The 15,848-nt window shown below is 40.3% G+C and overlaps 4 non-coding genes across 4 annotated transcripts; all 4 read left to right on the top strand.

The window, feature by feature from the left end:
* Positions 1–7,754: 7,754 nt before the first annotated feature.
* Positions 7,755–7,827, top strand: Trnav-cac (transfer RNA valine (anticodon CAC)). Its single transcript has one exon. It is a non-coding gene; the product is annotated as a tRNA-Val (tRNA).
* Positions 7,828–10,065: 2,238 nt separating this feature from the next.
* Trnav-cac (transfer RNA valine (anticodon CAC)) lies at positions 10,066–10,138 on the top strand. Its single transcript has one exon. It is a non-coding gene; the product is annotated as a tRNA-Val (tRNA).
* A 1,680-nt stretch (positions 10,139–11,818) lies between these two features.
* Trnav-cac (transfer RNA valine (anticodon CAC)) lies at positions 11,819–11,891 on the top strand. Its single transcript has one exon. It is a non-coding gene; the product is annotated as a tRNA-Val (tRNA).
* Positions 11,892–14,129: 2,238 nt separating this feature from the next.
* On the top strand, positions 14,130–14,202 carry Trnav-cac (transfer RNA valine (anticodon CAC)). The gene has a single exon. It is a non-coding gene; the product is annotated as a tRNA-Val (tRNA).
* Positions 14,203–15,848: the final 1,646 nt, after the last annotated feature.

Genomic DNA, 15,848 nt, shown 5'->3' on the forward strand with positions numbered 1-15,848 from the left:
CGCTGATATAATCGGAGGGTTTATTTATGTACGAAAATCGAATTCTGTGTACATTTTTACCTGATAAAGCTGTTTGATATACTCGTTCTGCAACAAATCGTACTGAGGCCCTACAAATGTCGAAATATTTTCCTGCCGCATTTATAGAGTGAAATGTTTTTTCCTCGTGCGTTATTGTATCAAACGATTTGACACCCCTTGCTTGCTTTGAGCATTTACCAGTTTGGCCTTTTTTACTATTTTCACTCTGAGAGATAGCTTGCAGGTTTATAAGAGAATTATTTTGAGGGCATCCATCAATATGATCAATAACGAGACCGTCCTCGATTGGTCCGTTAAACGCTTCATATACCACCCTGTGAACAAGATAAATTTCCCCCCCGGCACCAAACACCAAATACCCGTGATTATTTACGGTACCAACCGGCTTCTTCAGTCTGCGGTTTCGAACAACGCCGTCGCGAGATGCCTCGTAATTAACGAGCACAGGGTGAGGTCTGAACTCTTGGTCCATTTGTATAATAATACTACTTGTCTAATTCATTATTTGGTTTAATCATAAACCTTTCAATGTAGTCTTGAGGAGTTTTGATGATTTTGTCCTTGACGGAGTCAGCGGTGGGGTCAATGACGGCATTTTTTATTCGTTTGTCATAATAGCGTTTTAGCTCCCTGTATCGCTTTCCGCCACAATTAATACACAACTGCGATTTTCCTCTTACACCAACATGGCAAACCAAGCACGGGAGGGAGCCAAGAGAACCATTACGAACGCTTTGTAAATGATACCCGCAGAATTCACCTCTACATGATTTATTGCACGGGGTTGTCGACCCAATCATCAACCATTTGCAGTGATTCATTATACTATATTCTTTCATTTAAATACTTGTTTTAATTATATGGAGGAGGAGTTCAAGAAATTAGCAGCAATTAAGCCCTGGAAAAATATTAGGTTTAATCTCGATAGAGCCCTCGAGGGCGCACCAAAAGCGTTAATAAACGATAGAACCCTGTTAAATAAAATCCGTGATTGTATCAATGAATTCAAGCGTGATGGTGCATCTCATAGTTGGTCAACATTTCGAATTGATGGCGTTGTTGATGCTACCATGAACGACAACCGCGCAGCAACGATAATATTACAACTTGACGGTAAAAAGTATTTCTTTAGAGTAAAATTTATTGTCCGGGTGGAATCAGGTAATTGGATCATACGTGATAAATTTGAACCAGTTCTCAGCGACAAGAAAACAGTCATTGTTAGCCGCGACTCCAAGCCCGGGCTGTTAACCGGAATTGACAGACCATACTATGAACGAGCGTATCCTGAAACAGCAGTTGTTTATGGAATATACCCGTTAAATAAGAAACCTGATATCAGAAAACTAGCGCCGATGAAACAGTCAACGGGGATAAATTGTGTAGCAGAACGAATAATAGAGCATTTTACAAATGCGTGTCGAGGAAATAAACTGACCGATTTACGACGTAGCAAAATAAACCAGTGGGAGGAGACAGTGCGCGAGCGAGGAGCAACCATCAGCGACATAGCGAGATTAGAAACGTCGTTGAGATTTCCAATAACCGTTACAACGATAACCGGTGAAGTATTATACGAATCAAAGTACAAATCAAAGGGAACCCCAATCAAAATTATTGATCATAACGAACACGCGTGGACGCCCGCGATCACAGTATTTCCACGGGATAGAACAGTAAAGTATATCCCGGGGGAATTCCTGGGAGAGGACGGTTTTTTCGCGGAGAGGAAACTATTTGATGCTATTGCCTGCTTGTGTAAAAACGACCCTGTATCAGTGTGGTTACTTCGCAGCGCTGAAAACGATGCGGATACCTTTGATCAGTTTGTAAGACCAAACGGTGAATTATATCGCACTGAAGCGTTCCACAACAAGATGAAAAAAACCGCCATGGAATTTGAAGAGCATGATGAACAACTGCTAACAAATTGTTTTACGATTCCATCGGTTGTGGCTCATGTTGCAGCAAGGAAAAATGCGTGGAGTCCAACACGCAAGGAATTTCTACCGGATGTACAATCCAGTTGTTTGGAATACTATCACGGTGGACTATGGAACACTGGATACAACCGCGACGCTATGATCTCGGTTGATATGGTTGCCTGTTATCCAGCGAGTTTTCTCGGGTATGGATCCGCCGCTGAGTACTTTAAACGATTTGGACACCCCAGACATGAAATGACTCGTGTTGCTATTAATGGACCACTGCCTGATTTTGATTTAACCGGATTCGCTCGCATAGTATCATTTGAATTCGCGGCAGGACTTCATCGCTGTTGCTATATTTGGATCGGTAGACACATGGCTGAAAAGAAGTGGTTGCCAATAGCGCTGCTACGGTATATGATTGATTGTAAAATGCTAGTTTCGTTGATTGTCAGTGACGCGATTATATCATATCGAGCGCAGACTGAAGTCTGGTTACCAGAACCGGAGCGTCTAGATAGCATAATTGACGAGTCCAGAAAACACATTGATGCCAACGAGGAATATATCATCGAATGGTCCAAAAAGATATTCAACCAACGAAACAGAGAGGCAAAAGATCTCGGTAGAAGAATAATCGGTAAGTTCACACAAGGTGGAAAAAACTGCGACTACAAACGATATTGCTCACGGCTGATTATAGATGACGCAGAATATGATCTCGTAATCAAGGACGCAGTGGCAAAAAATAGATACGTGAACTGCAAAACAGCTTTCTTGTCCAATGGAACAAGGTTGGGTACAGTTGTTACTTACAGCGACGGAGACAGCCCAGCATACCCGCATTTGAGGGCGTCTATGCTGGGTTATGCTTGCATAAATTTATTTTCAATGTTAAATAGATTTCCCGACACCGCGGTTAGAGTAGCCGTTGATTCATTTTACATAGACGTAAAGTATAAGGGAAACATAGCCGAGTTTACTAGTCCGGACGAAAGTTGGGGTACATGGAGAATTAAAAAAGAAATACGACGCGATTATTCCCCGTCAGCAGATGTCACCGTTGAAAACAATTACCTACGCGGTGATAATCTATCAGAATGGTCTAATGCACCACCGTGTTCTGATCCAATTTGTAGGCACAAAACAGTTTATTTAAGCGGCTGTGGCGGGTCAGGAAAGACGACTCGGGCAATTGAATTATTTCGAACGCGGGCAAGTATAATCGTGCTTACACCAACCCATAGACTAGCGCGAGAGATAAAACAACGAAATGTTGACGCCGTTACTTATCACAGCTTTTTTCGATACAGCGGTGGTGTGTGGACTCCTGATCGAATGGGTGAAAAATTTATTCCTGAGGTTATCATCTGGGATGAGATATGTACTGTTTCGTTAGATGTTTTACAAATGTTTCTTGAGTGGTTGCTGCGCGCGAATACAGCGGTGATAATGTGCGGAGATCATGGTCAACCACCACCATTTGTCGGCGAGGGTCCACATGATTGGTTAAAGGGTTTTGTGGACTATTATGAAGAAACCGATACTGATTACCGAGCACTTGATGAACAACTGCGCGGGGTTAAGAAATTAATCAGATTACAGCCGGATAGAATTCAATGTGAAATAATCCGCGAGGTGATTCCGGAAACGCCGTTAAATGAATTCTGGGAAACATGGAGACCAAACGATTTGATTGTAGCGAGTAGAAAGATAGTCAGAGACACACTTCAGCAAAAGTTGTTTACGTTGCATAAGGAAAAGTTTCCAACGCGTCCAGTGCCGTTATGTTATAGACCCGCGGATACACGGCGGCAGAACATTGAAGTTGAGATTCCAGGCCCGACAGCGTCGGGGACAAAAAAACAAATTCTCGTGCTGAATGATATCGTGCTCGTTGATATCAGCGTCGTCGAGGACGCGCTACGTGCTGATAAATCCCCGTGGACGCTAGGATACGCAACAACAATACATTCCTCGCAGGGACTAACCATCACGGACACAATTGTTTGGATGGTTGATAATCGCATCGAATGGTCAAATCTAGTCTATCTTGCAGTGTCCAGAGTACGGAGGATAAATCAGCTTCGAAGAATTGTTATTGACGAAGCCAGTGACGGAGTCACCAACGACATCATCGATGCAAGCGTCATTGATAGAAAACTCTCGGGTTACCGCCAACAGGATAAAAAAAAACAGCGGCGTTTTGATATTGATGCCGAATTAATAATTGCGTTACGACAACAACAGAATAATCACTGCGCGAGTTATAATTGTGTAATGCGTTGGCGTTATTCGGATAAAGACGCTCGCCAATTTACCGTGGACAGGATCGATAACAGTCTCGGTCATGTCAAAACCAATGTGAGGTTGACCTGTCTTGAGTGTAATAGACGCAACGGCGCTAGTTAAGACCACGCGGGGGTAATTGAGTATCGTCAGGTATCACTTGTAGTTGCTCGCGTGTAAACCCCCGCTGTGGGGCAGTTGAATCCAGTCTATAGATCGGTGGTCTATCAGTTGATCGTGTTATCGTTGATATGTTATGTGTGGTAACACTCCAGATAGGATCAGTAGCTCTTTTTTTACCGCCTTCAAGCTCTCCTGGTTCATATAGATATCTAACAGTGACATCGCCGAGAATCGGCTTGGAAACGCTATTTATTTTTGATCTTCCGGGTATATGCTTTTTTTTAATCGCGTCGCTGGGCTTCATGTTGATTGCTCGGGTAATCTCGTTATTTAACGCTGCAATTACGCCTGGCAACCTTTTGACCCATTCACGAGATCGTTTTTCTTGGATGAATTCTTTTGCGTATTGATATCCAAATAACCGTTCAGCAAGAGTCCGATTGAATTGCCTGATCACGATGTATCGCAGTATGACCTCGTCGTATCGCGACGCTATGATGTTTCAGCGTTGATAGAACAGCGCCGCGAAATTCACTACCAGGATCAACTTGTAATAGATTTGGCCAGCGCAGAGGACCTCTTCGATAAATCCGCTCAAACGCATCGGCTACTTCAGTTGCCGACTTTGTTTTTAACGGTTCCGCTTGTTTGTATCGACTCGCAACATCAACTACGGTTAGCGCGTATTTGTAACCGTTGTCATGCGGTAGAAATAGTATATCAGCCTGATGAACTTCATTAGGTACGCTGACATCAAAGCGCGAGAAGTTGATTTGTTTAGGCGGTGGTAGATAAATTTGCCATATAGCCTGTTTGGATAACCAATTAGCCGCAGTGGCCCTCGTTACTTTTGCAGCGCTTGCAAGCTTACCAATTGCGGCCCTCCCCTTCCAGTATCCTCTCGGAGAATAATAGATGGATTCCATGTTGTTATTATAAACGCTAGCGTTTTCAATTACCAGCGCCAGAAGCTCCGCTTCCAATCATTAATTTACCTTTCATAGCCGATTTTACCAACCATGAGGCCAATTTTTCCTTGAAGGATTTATCAGGAATAGCATTTAACGCGTGAATTAATTTTACATCCGCGATATGACGCTGTTGCAGATCGCTACTTTTGTAGTAAGCAACATCATGAGCATGACACGCCTTATCGATAGCGTTTATTGGATACTCACCGGGTTTGGGTTGATTTTGATCATCGAGTCTGATATCTAATCGTGTTCCGGGGCCACAGTAGCTATATCCTGGGAGGTGCTTTTCTCCTGGATACTTTGCCCACGGGGTTCCGGGGAGTTTTGATAACTTGGCTGCGATGTCACCTCCTCGCTTTTTTTTTAAAACATCTCCGGGTCTAATAGAAATAAATCTAAATTTCTTTATACCGCATTGTACACACTTACCAGTAAGTGCCGATCTGTTATTTCTTGTTGTAACGGTTGTCATATCATTTGTGCCAGTACGCACTCTACACTTCACACAATATAGATCCATAATTTATGTATAGAGATATGAATATAATTGATTTTTCGGCGACTAAAACAAGAGAACCAGTTAAGCATGTTGCAGCGTTACCAAACTCGATCCGGATGATTATCATCGGACCATCTGGATCCGGCAAGACGCAATTGTTACTCAATTTAATAATGAGATGGATGAAGTGGGATAAGTTGTATTTAATCGCCCCTAGCGTGGATGATCAACGATGCTACGATGTGTTGAAAGATTTTTACGAGAATGCATCAGCGATCGCTGAAAAAAATGTTCTTGAGTTTATTACAGATATCAATGATGCACCAGGTATCGATGATATTGATGGCGACGTTAACAATCTAGTCGTGTACGATGATGTTATGTTAGACAATCAAAAAAACCCAGCTAGGATATTTTCCAGAGGCAGGCATAAAAACACTGACGTGATATATGTCACTCAACGATACACTCAGATTCCAAAAGTAATCAGAGACAACTGCAATATTCTTGCTGTATTCAACGGCGTTGATACACACACGCTACGAAATATTTGGCAGACATGGTGCGGCAGTGACATAGACTTTAATGTTTTTCGAAACTTTTTTAGTCATGCTCAGTCGACCCCACATGGATTTGTAACGATAAATTTACATGATCCTCGGACACGATATCGTATCGGACTTGACCAAATATTCGGTTAGTTGTAAATAATTTTCATTGTAAATAGCCACTTAGCAGCGGGGGGGGGGATGACATCGACGCGGTCGTCGCGCTTTTTTACCGGACGCTGACGACGCTGGGATCGGCGCGCAGAAGGTATTAATTAAACCAAATGACGATTGGACGATCCCCCCGACGACGACGTCGTTTTTTTTTTACCAGGCGCTGACGACACCGGATCCGCTGAGTGCAGAAAGTATTAATTAAACCAAATGACGATTCGACAAAATGTCCGATTCGCCCCCCCCCCCCCCCGCTGCTTTACCACGCTGATTAGATTAGCTGCTGGGACAAGTCCGAGCTCACGTGCTAATAAGTATAACCTTTTGAGCCAATCATATTTCGGCGTTAACGTGTGTCCCGCATAGATTACCTACTTTGAAAATCGTGTCTCATGTATGCGATGTATGTGCAGTGAAGAAGACAATGTCTAATTCTTGCATGGAACATGGTTCATTAAGTTGAATCGAGTTAATGGGAAGTAAAAATTACGTTTGCATCTCCCACTTTTCTGTAATTCAAGGATGGTTGCATCGTAGAGTCGCAAACATGGTACATGTAGCTCTGTTCACCGGTTTCCACATGTGCACGTACTTGTCCCAAGAGACCAAATTCGCGAAATCGCACGTTTCGGAGCCCGTAACTTCAGAAAAGTCAATATGGCTTGATGAATAGAAAAATATCTCCGGAGTAGAACAAGCCATATAGTATGGTCGTGTGCCTTTATAGACGGAAAGAGAAGAAGGAAATCGAGGATAATGGGTGGAACTAAATATTTGGAAGTTACGTACCTTCCCTCTTATATATTATGATAGAGAGGGTCCTATGCCAGAAAGGATCATGGGGGTTATCTAAGGTAATTTTGTCACTCTATATAAGAATTCTCCTTCAGATAATGTGTTTTTTTTTTTTGTCTCCATCCAGCTCGCGTATATCACCTATGTATCGAATGAGTAGCGTTGAGCTTGACATTGATGATTATGGTGCTGAAATTGTTCGTGAGCAAAACGAATTCAGCTAATTTTAACTTCATTTTGAGACACAGACATAACATGTTACTGAGCTACAAACGCGGATAGCACTGATGATGCTGTGCCGAATGAACTATAAAAACTAATGGAAGGACCATGAAAGGTACGGTTGTCATCACAAAGTGTAGTTTGGAAGCTGAGTACCAATGGTTCCGTAGTGTAGTGGTTATCACGCTCGCCTCACACGCGAGAGGTCCTGGGATCGACCCCCAGCGGAACCATAATATTTTGCCATACCATTTTTAAGCGCTTTTATTACTTATCAAATTCTTCAATTCGCTTTGAATTTAGGGTCATTGACTTTATGATGCCAATAGCTTCTATCATGAATGTTTGAGAGTGTTTCGCGACCAGGCCATAACCCTCATTAGATACTAGCATTACAAGGAGATTCCCTTCATTTGACCTTTGAAACGATCACATATTATGTCACTGACTGAAATAGTAGATTTAGTGAGCTTTAAGAAATGAAGAAATAGTGTAATTAATCTTGCGAGAAAGCCCATACGAGAATGTTTAACAAATAACTTTAAAAATAGTAACAAAAGATATCGGGACCTTCATTATACAAATGTGAAATTGCAAGAACTGTTGTCAGTAATAAAGGGTTCACTGGTTAAGATGAGATTGCAGATGTTTTACTCATAAAGATTTAACAATTTCACCTTGATGCTGGTAAACCTCTTGATCATAACTATGCATAAAGGATTACAATGATACAATGATAGCTGATCTTGTTGTAGACAAATTGCATGGCGCTTATTCCTTATTTCGTTTTCATGATATAACTGTCAAGAAAATCCTGAATGACCTGATTGGATTTTATGATCCTGACAGCAAGAATTTAATATTTTTTATTCTCCTCGATTTCAAATGTCTTTGAGAAAGAAGTTTAGAAGCAGCCATGGAATTAGTGAACAGCACTGAATCTTATACTTGATTTTCAATTGTATTTTAGGATTCGTTACTCCTGTATTACTTTGCTAACTAGATTAGCTGAAACATCTTAATTGTTGACCCCAAGAAAACTCTTTGATGTTACTAACGATAACCTAATCTTATATACACTGAAACCTTAACAATGTGATGATGTGCAGATGCTGTATTCTGAATGGCGGCCTTAAACTCTTTGATTGTTTAGAGGTCAAGTAGACTCATTTTGGTTACACACACCTTTTAGCTGGAATAAACTAAAGTCGTTCCAGTTGATAGTCTTATGTATACATTGTTACAAACAAGAAAGATGTATGTGAAAAACACCTCGGTGTGAATCCTGGTCTTCTGCTTCGATGATAGCTTTAGCATTCAATTAGAACCGCGTACATGCAAGAGGTAGACTACTAATATCAATACCACTTCTTTACATGGAGAGAGATAGAGAGAGTCCCGTGTTTATGTGTTACGCAATGTTGGTCCTTCAGTTATAGAAGGATCTATTTCTTAGACACGACTGAACAGTCATGACAGCAACATCTTCGCTAGGCATGGTTCCTATATGTTAACCCTATCAGCACAATGGCGGGTCAATCAGACGCTGCAGAATTTTGGGTCAATTAATCTAATGAGAAGTAGAGGCAAGCCACCGCATATAGTCAAAATCAGCTACTCCAAAACTTGAACACTCTTTCTACATGATCGAAAGGGGAGATCACAGCTGCAATAGACTGATAAATAAGCGATATTCCAATGGCGATACGTTTTATGTACAAATATAGCCTTTCATAGAAATACACTTGTAATGGCTTCTCTGTGGTGGTATGTCATTGCTGAACCGACAAAGTATCCTTCTGAAGTGAATCGTCCCTACCATTTTCGGCCCATGCGCAAAGCACCGCTGTTACACGCTATTGGTTAGTTGACATTACATTCAAAGGGAGGTAACTATGCAATCGAGAAGATGTCGCTAGGACAAAGCACTGAACTATCTAATCTATTTGCCATGGTGTAAATACTGTTAATATATCAAATCATTAACAAACGAAGATTTGACAGCCGTTGCGTGTCACAGAAAGATATACGTGGTCTACGTAGTAAACAAATCGCACCATAAGCACAGATTTAGTAGAAATGAAAAGTAATAGAATGACAAATAAATGATGCATATGTTGCTGGTTTACATGTGCCATATGGCAATACGCATAACATCTGAATTCTCCATCAAATAGGAACCTTTCCATATCCCCAGGATCAACATCATGCATACCATGATTTATATCATGGATCGAATGAGTAGCTTTGAGCTGTACGTTGATCATTATGGTGTTGAAATTGTTCGTGAGCAAAACGAATTCGGTAATGTTAACTTCATTTTGAGATACGGACATGACATGACATGTCACTGAGCTACAAATGCGTATAATATTGATGATGCTGTGCCGAATGAACTATAATTACTAATGGAAGGACGATGAAAGGTACAGATATCATCAGAAAGTGTATTTTGTAACCTTCGAACCAATGGTTCCGTAGTGTAGTGGTTATCACGCTCGCCTCACACGCGAGAGGTCCTGGGATCGACCCTCAGCGGAACCATAATATTTTGCCAAACCATTTTTAAGCGTTTTTATTAATTATCAAATTCTTCAATTCGCTGTTAAATTTAGCGTCCTTGACTTTATGATGCCAATAGCTTCTATAATGAATATTTGAGAGTCTTTCGCGACCAGGTCATAACCCTCATTAGATACTAGCATTACAAGCAGATTCCCTTCATAAGAGGTTTGAGACGATCACTTATTATGTCACTGACTGAAATAGTAGATTAGGTAGCTTTAAGAAATGAAGAAATAGTGTAATTACTCTTGCGAGAAAGCCCATACGAGAATGTATAACAAGTAACATTGAAAATAGTATCAAAAGATATCGGGACCTTCATTATACAGATGTCAAATAGCAAGAACTGTTGTCAGTAATAAAGAGTTTACTGGTTAAGATGAGATTGCAGATGTTTTTAAAGATTTGATGATTTCACCTTGATGCTGGTAACTTTCTTGATCATAACAATGCAAAAATGATTATAATGATACAATGATAGCTGATTTTGTTGTAGGCAAATTGCATGGCGGTTATTCCTTATTTCCTTTTCATGATATAACTGTCAAGAAAATCCTGAATGATCTGATTGAATTTTATGATCGTGACAGCAACAAACTAATGTCTTTTATTCTCCTCGATTTCAAATTTCTTTGAGAAAGACGTTTAGAAGCAGCCATGAAATTAGTGAACACCACTGGATCTTATATTTGATTTTCAATTGGATTTTAGGATTCGTTGCTATTGTATTACCACGCTGATTAGATTAGCTGCTGGGACAAGTCCGAGCTCACGTGATAATAAGTATAACCTTTTGAGCCAATCATATTTCGGCGTTGACGTGTGTGCCGCATAGATTACCTACTTTGAAAATCGTGTCTCATGTATGCGATGTATGTGCAGTGAAGAAGACAATGTCTAATTCTTGCATGGAACATGGTTCATTAAGTTGAATCGAGTTAATGGGAAGTAAAAATTACGTTTGCATCTCCCACTTTTCTGTAATTCAAGGATGGTTGCATCGTAGAGTCGCAAACATGGTACATGTAGCTCTGTTCACCGGTTTCCACATGTGCACGTACTTGTCCCAAGAGACAAAATTCGCGAAATCGCACGTTTCGGAGCCCGTAACTTCAGTTTGGTACAACGCAGAAAAGTCAATATGGCTTGATGAATAGAAAAATATCTCCGGAGTAGAACAAGCCATATAGTATGGTCGTGTGCCTTTATAGACGGAAAGAGAAGAAGGAAATCGAGGGTCATGGGTGGAACTAAATATTTGGAAGTTACGTACCTTCCCTCTTATATATTATGATAGAGAGGGTCCTATGTCAGAAAGGATCATGGGGGTTATCTAAGGTAATTTTCTCGCTCTATACAAGAATTCTCCTTCAGATAATGTGTTTTTTTTTTGTCTCCATCCAGCTCGCGTGTATCACCTATGTATCGAATGAGTAGCGTTGAGCTTGACATTGATGATTATGGTGCTGAAATTGTTCGTGAGCAAAACGAATTCAGCTAATTTTGACTTCATTTTGAGACACAGACATAACATGTTACTGAGCTACAAACGCGGATAGCACTGATGATGCTGTGCCGAATGAACTATAAAAACTAATGGAAGGACCATGAAAGGTACAGTTGTCATCACAAAGTGTAGTTTGGAAGCTGAGTACCAATGGTTCCGTAGTGTAGTGGTTATCATGCTCGCCTCACACGCGAGAGGTCCTGGGATCGACCCCCAGCGGAACCATAATATTTTGCCATACCATTTTTAAGCGCTTTTATTACTTATCAAATTCTTCAGTTCGCTTTGAATTTAGGGTCATTGACTTTATGATGCCAATAGCTTCTATCATGAATGTTTGAGAGTGTTTCGCGACCAGGCCATAACCCTCATTAGATACTAGCATTATAAGGAGATTCCCTTCATTTGACCTTTGAAACGATCACATATTATGTCACTGACTGAAATAAGAGATTTAGTGAGCTTTAAGAAATGAAGAAATAGTGTAATTAATCTTGCGAGAAAGCCCATACGAGAATGTTTAACAAATAACTTTAAAAATAGTAACAAAAGATATCGGGACCTTCATTATACAAATGTGAAATTGCAAGAACTGTTGTCAGTAATAAAGGGTTCACTGGTTAAGATGAGATTGCAGATGTTTTACTTATAAAGATTTGACAATTTCACCTTGATGCTGGTAAACCTCTTGATCATAACTATGCATAAAGGATTACAATGATACAATGATAGCTGATCTTGTTGTAGACAAATTGCATGGCGCTTATTCCTTATTTCGTTTTCATGATATAACTGTCAAGAAAATCCTGAATGACCTGATTGGATTTTATGATCCTGACAGCAAGAATTTAATATTTTTTATTCTCCTCGATTTCAAATGTCTTTGAGAAAGAAGTTTAGAAGCAGCCATGGAATTAGTGAACAGCACTGAATCTTATACTTGATTTTCAATTGTATTTTAGGATTCGTTACTCCTGTATTACTTTGCTAACTAGATTAGCTGAAACATCTTAATTGTTGACCCCAAGAAAACTCTTTGATGTTACTAACGATAACCTAATCTCATATACACTGAAACCTTAACAATGTGATGATGTGCAGATGCTGTATTCCGAATGGCGGCCTTAAACTCTTTGATTGTTTAGAGGTCAAGTAGACTCATTTTGGTTACACACACCTTTTAGCTGGAATAAACTAAAGTCGTTCCAGTTGATAGTCTTATGTATACATTGTTACAAACAAGAAAGATGTATGTGAAAAACACCTCGGTGTGAATCCTGGTCTTCTGCTTCGATGACAGCTTTAGCATTCAATTAGAACCGCGTACATGCAAGAGGTAGACTACTAATATCAATACCACTTCTTTACATGGAGAGAGATAGAGAGAGTCCCGTGTTTATGTGTTACGCAATGTTGGCCCTTCAGTTATAGAAGGATCTATTTCTTAGACACGACTGAACTCTCATGACAGCAACATCTTCGCTAGGCATGGTTCCTATATGTTAACCCTATTAACACAATGGCGGGTCAATCAGACGCTGCAGAATTTTGGGTCAATTAATCTAATGAGAAGTAGAGGCAAGCCACCGCATATAGTCAAAATCAGCTACTCCAAAACTTGAACACTCTTTCTACATGATCGAGAGGGGAGATCACAGCTTCAATAGACTGATAAATAAGCGATATTCCAATGGCGATACGTTTTATGTACAAATATAGCCTTTCATAGAAATACACTTGTAATGGCTTCTCTGTGGTGGTATGTCATTGCTGAACCGACAAAGTATCCTTCTGAAGTGAATCGTCCCTACCATTTTCGGCCCATGCACAAAGCACCGTTGTTACACGCTATTGGTTAGTTGACATTACATTCAAAGGGAGGTAACTATGCAATCGAGAAGATGTCGCTAGGACAAAGCACTGAACTATCTAATCTATTTGCCATGGTGTAAATACTGTTAATATATCACATCATTAACAAACGAAGATTTGACAGCCGTTGCGTGTCACAGAAAGACATACGTGGTCTACGTAGTAAACAAATCGCACCATAAGCACAGATTTAGTAGAAATGAAAAGTAATAGAATGACAAATAAATGATGCATATGTTGCTGGTTTACATGTGCCATATGGCAATACGCATAACATCTGAATTCTCCATTAAATAGGAACCTTTCCATATCCCCAGGATCAACATCATGCATACCATGATTTGAATCATGTATCGAATGAGTAGCTTTGAGCTGTACTTTGATCATTATGGTGTTGAAATTGTTCCTGAGCAAAACGAATTCGGTAATGTTAACTTCATTTTGAGATACGGACATGACATGACATGTCACTGAGCTACAAATGCGTATAATATTGATGATGCTGTGCCGAATGAACTATAATTACTAATGAAAGGACCATGAAAGGTACAGATGTCATCACAAAGTGTAGTTTGTAACCTTCGAACCAATGGTTCCGTAGTGTAGTGGTTATCACGCTCGCCTCACACGCGAGAGGTCCTGGGATCGACCCCCAGCGGAACCATACTATTTTGCCATACCATTTTTAAGCGTTTTTATTACTTATCAAATTCTTCAATTCGCATTTAAATTTAGGGTCCTTGACTTTATGATGCCAATAGCTTCTATAATGAATATTTGAGAGTCTTTCGCGACCAGGTCATAACCCTCATTAGATACTAGCATTACAAGCAGATTCCCTTCATAAGAGGTTTGAGACGATCACTTATTATGTCACTGACTGAAATAGTAGATTAGGTAGCTTTAAGAAATGAAGAAATAGTGTAATTACTCTTACGAGAAAGCCCATACGATAACGTTTGACAAGTAACATTGAAAATAGTTTCAAAAGATATCGGGACCTTCATTGTACAGATGTCAAATTGCAAGAACTGTTGTCAGTAATAAAGAGTTTACTGGTTAAGATGAGATTGCAGATGTTTTTAAAGATTTGATGATTTCACCTTGATGCTGGTAACTTTCTTGATCATAACAATGCAAAAATGATTATAATGATACAATGATAGCTGATTTTGTTGTAGGCAAATTGCATGGCGGTTATTCCTTATTTCCTTTTCATGATATAACTGTCAAGAAAATCCTGCATGATCTGATTGAATTTTATGATCGTGACAGCAACAAACTAATGTCTTTTATTCTCCTCGATTTCAAATTTCTTTGAGAAAGACGTTTAGAAGCAGCCATGAAATTAGTGAACACCACTGGATCTTATATTTGATTTTCAATTGGATTTTAGGATTCGTTGCTATTGTATTACCAGCAGCAGGGGGGGGGGGCGAATCGGACATTTTGTCGAATCGTCATTTGGTTTAATTAATACTTTCTGCACTCAGCGGATCCGGTGTCGTCAGCGCCTGGTAAAAAAAAAACGACGTCGTCGTCGGGGGGATCGTCCAATCGTCATTTGGTTTAATTAATACCTTCTGCGCGCCGAGTTATTAGGTTGTTGTCCGTTAAATGCGTCCGCTCGGATATTAGGCCAACTGTGATATACTCGCAATTTTGCCAGCGCTATTTCCTTTTGCTGGAACCGATGATGGGAAGTTCACACTGAATTCGGGTTTCGTTGACGTTATCGATATCATACTTGTTTGTACCGGAGTGGTGTTCTCCGCGATCCGTTGAAGTAATTGAAACCCTTCGGGGTTCAGCGACATTATTATTATTCGGTGTTTTTAGTGTTTAATTTCAACACCGAATATTAACAACCTGCTTGTTTTCAGGAGAATGTTTTAAGCCCATTGAAGTGGTTTCAGCGACGTGGTTTCCGGCTTCCAGTTGGAAATTTTCGATTTTTTACATCGCGGAGCCATACAACTGGACCATCGTGGAGAATTCAACATCGGATAGGAACGAATTATCAATCGACAATGAGATCAACCCGGATAATTTCGAGTACGCGTCGGATACTATTTGATGTTTTACTGTATACTCGTTGAGTTTTTTTTGAGAACACGATGATATCTTTCTAGTGATTGCGTTGGCGACTCCAGCAATTGTTGTCGCCGCGGAGATAGCGATTGGAACAGCGATCGGGGCCATCATGGTCACCGTGGATAAAATGACGCCGGTACCAGCTACTATACCGGACACCGAGTACACGGCCACGTCGATGGTGGTTATTTTTCGGCGGTATTTTTTTATTTTTGC

Source organism: Sinohyriopsis cumingii, chromosome 4 (assembly GCF_028554795.1).
Source record: "Sinohyriopsis cumingii isolate HCF-2022 chromosome 4, ASM2855479v2, whole genome shotgun sequence".
NCBI classification, from domain to species: domain Eukaryota; kingdom Metazoa; phylum Mollusca; class Bivalvia; order Unionida; family Unionidae; genus Sinohyriopsis; species Sinohyriopsis cumingii.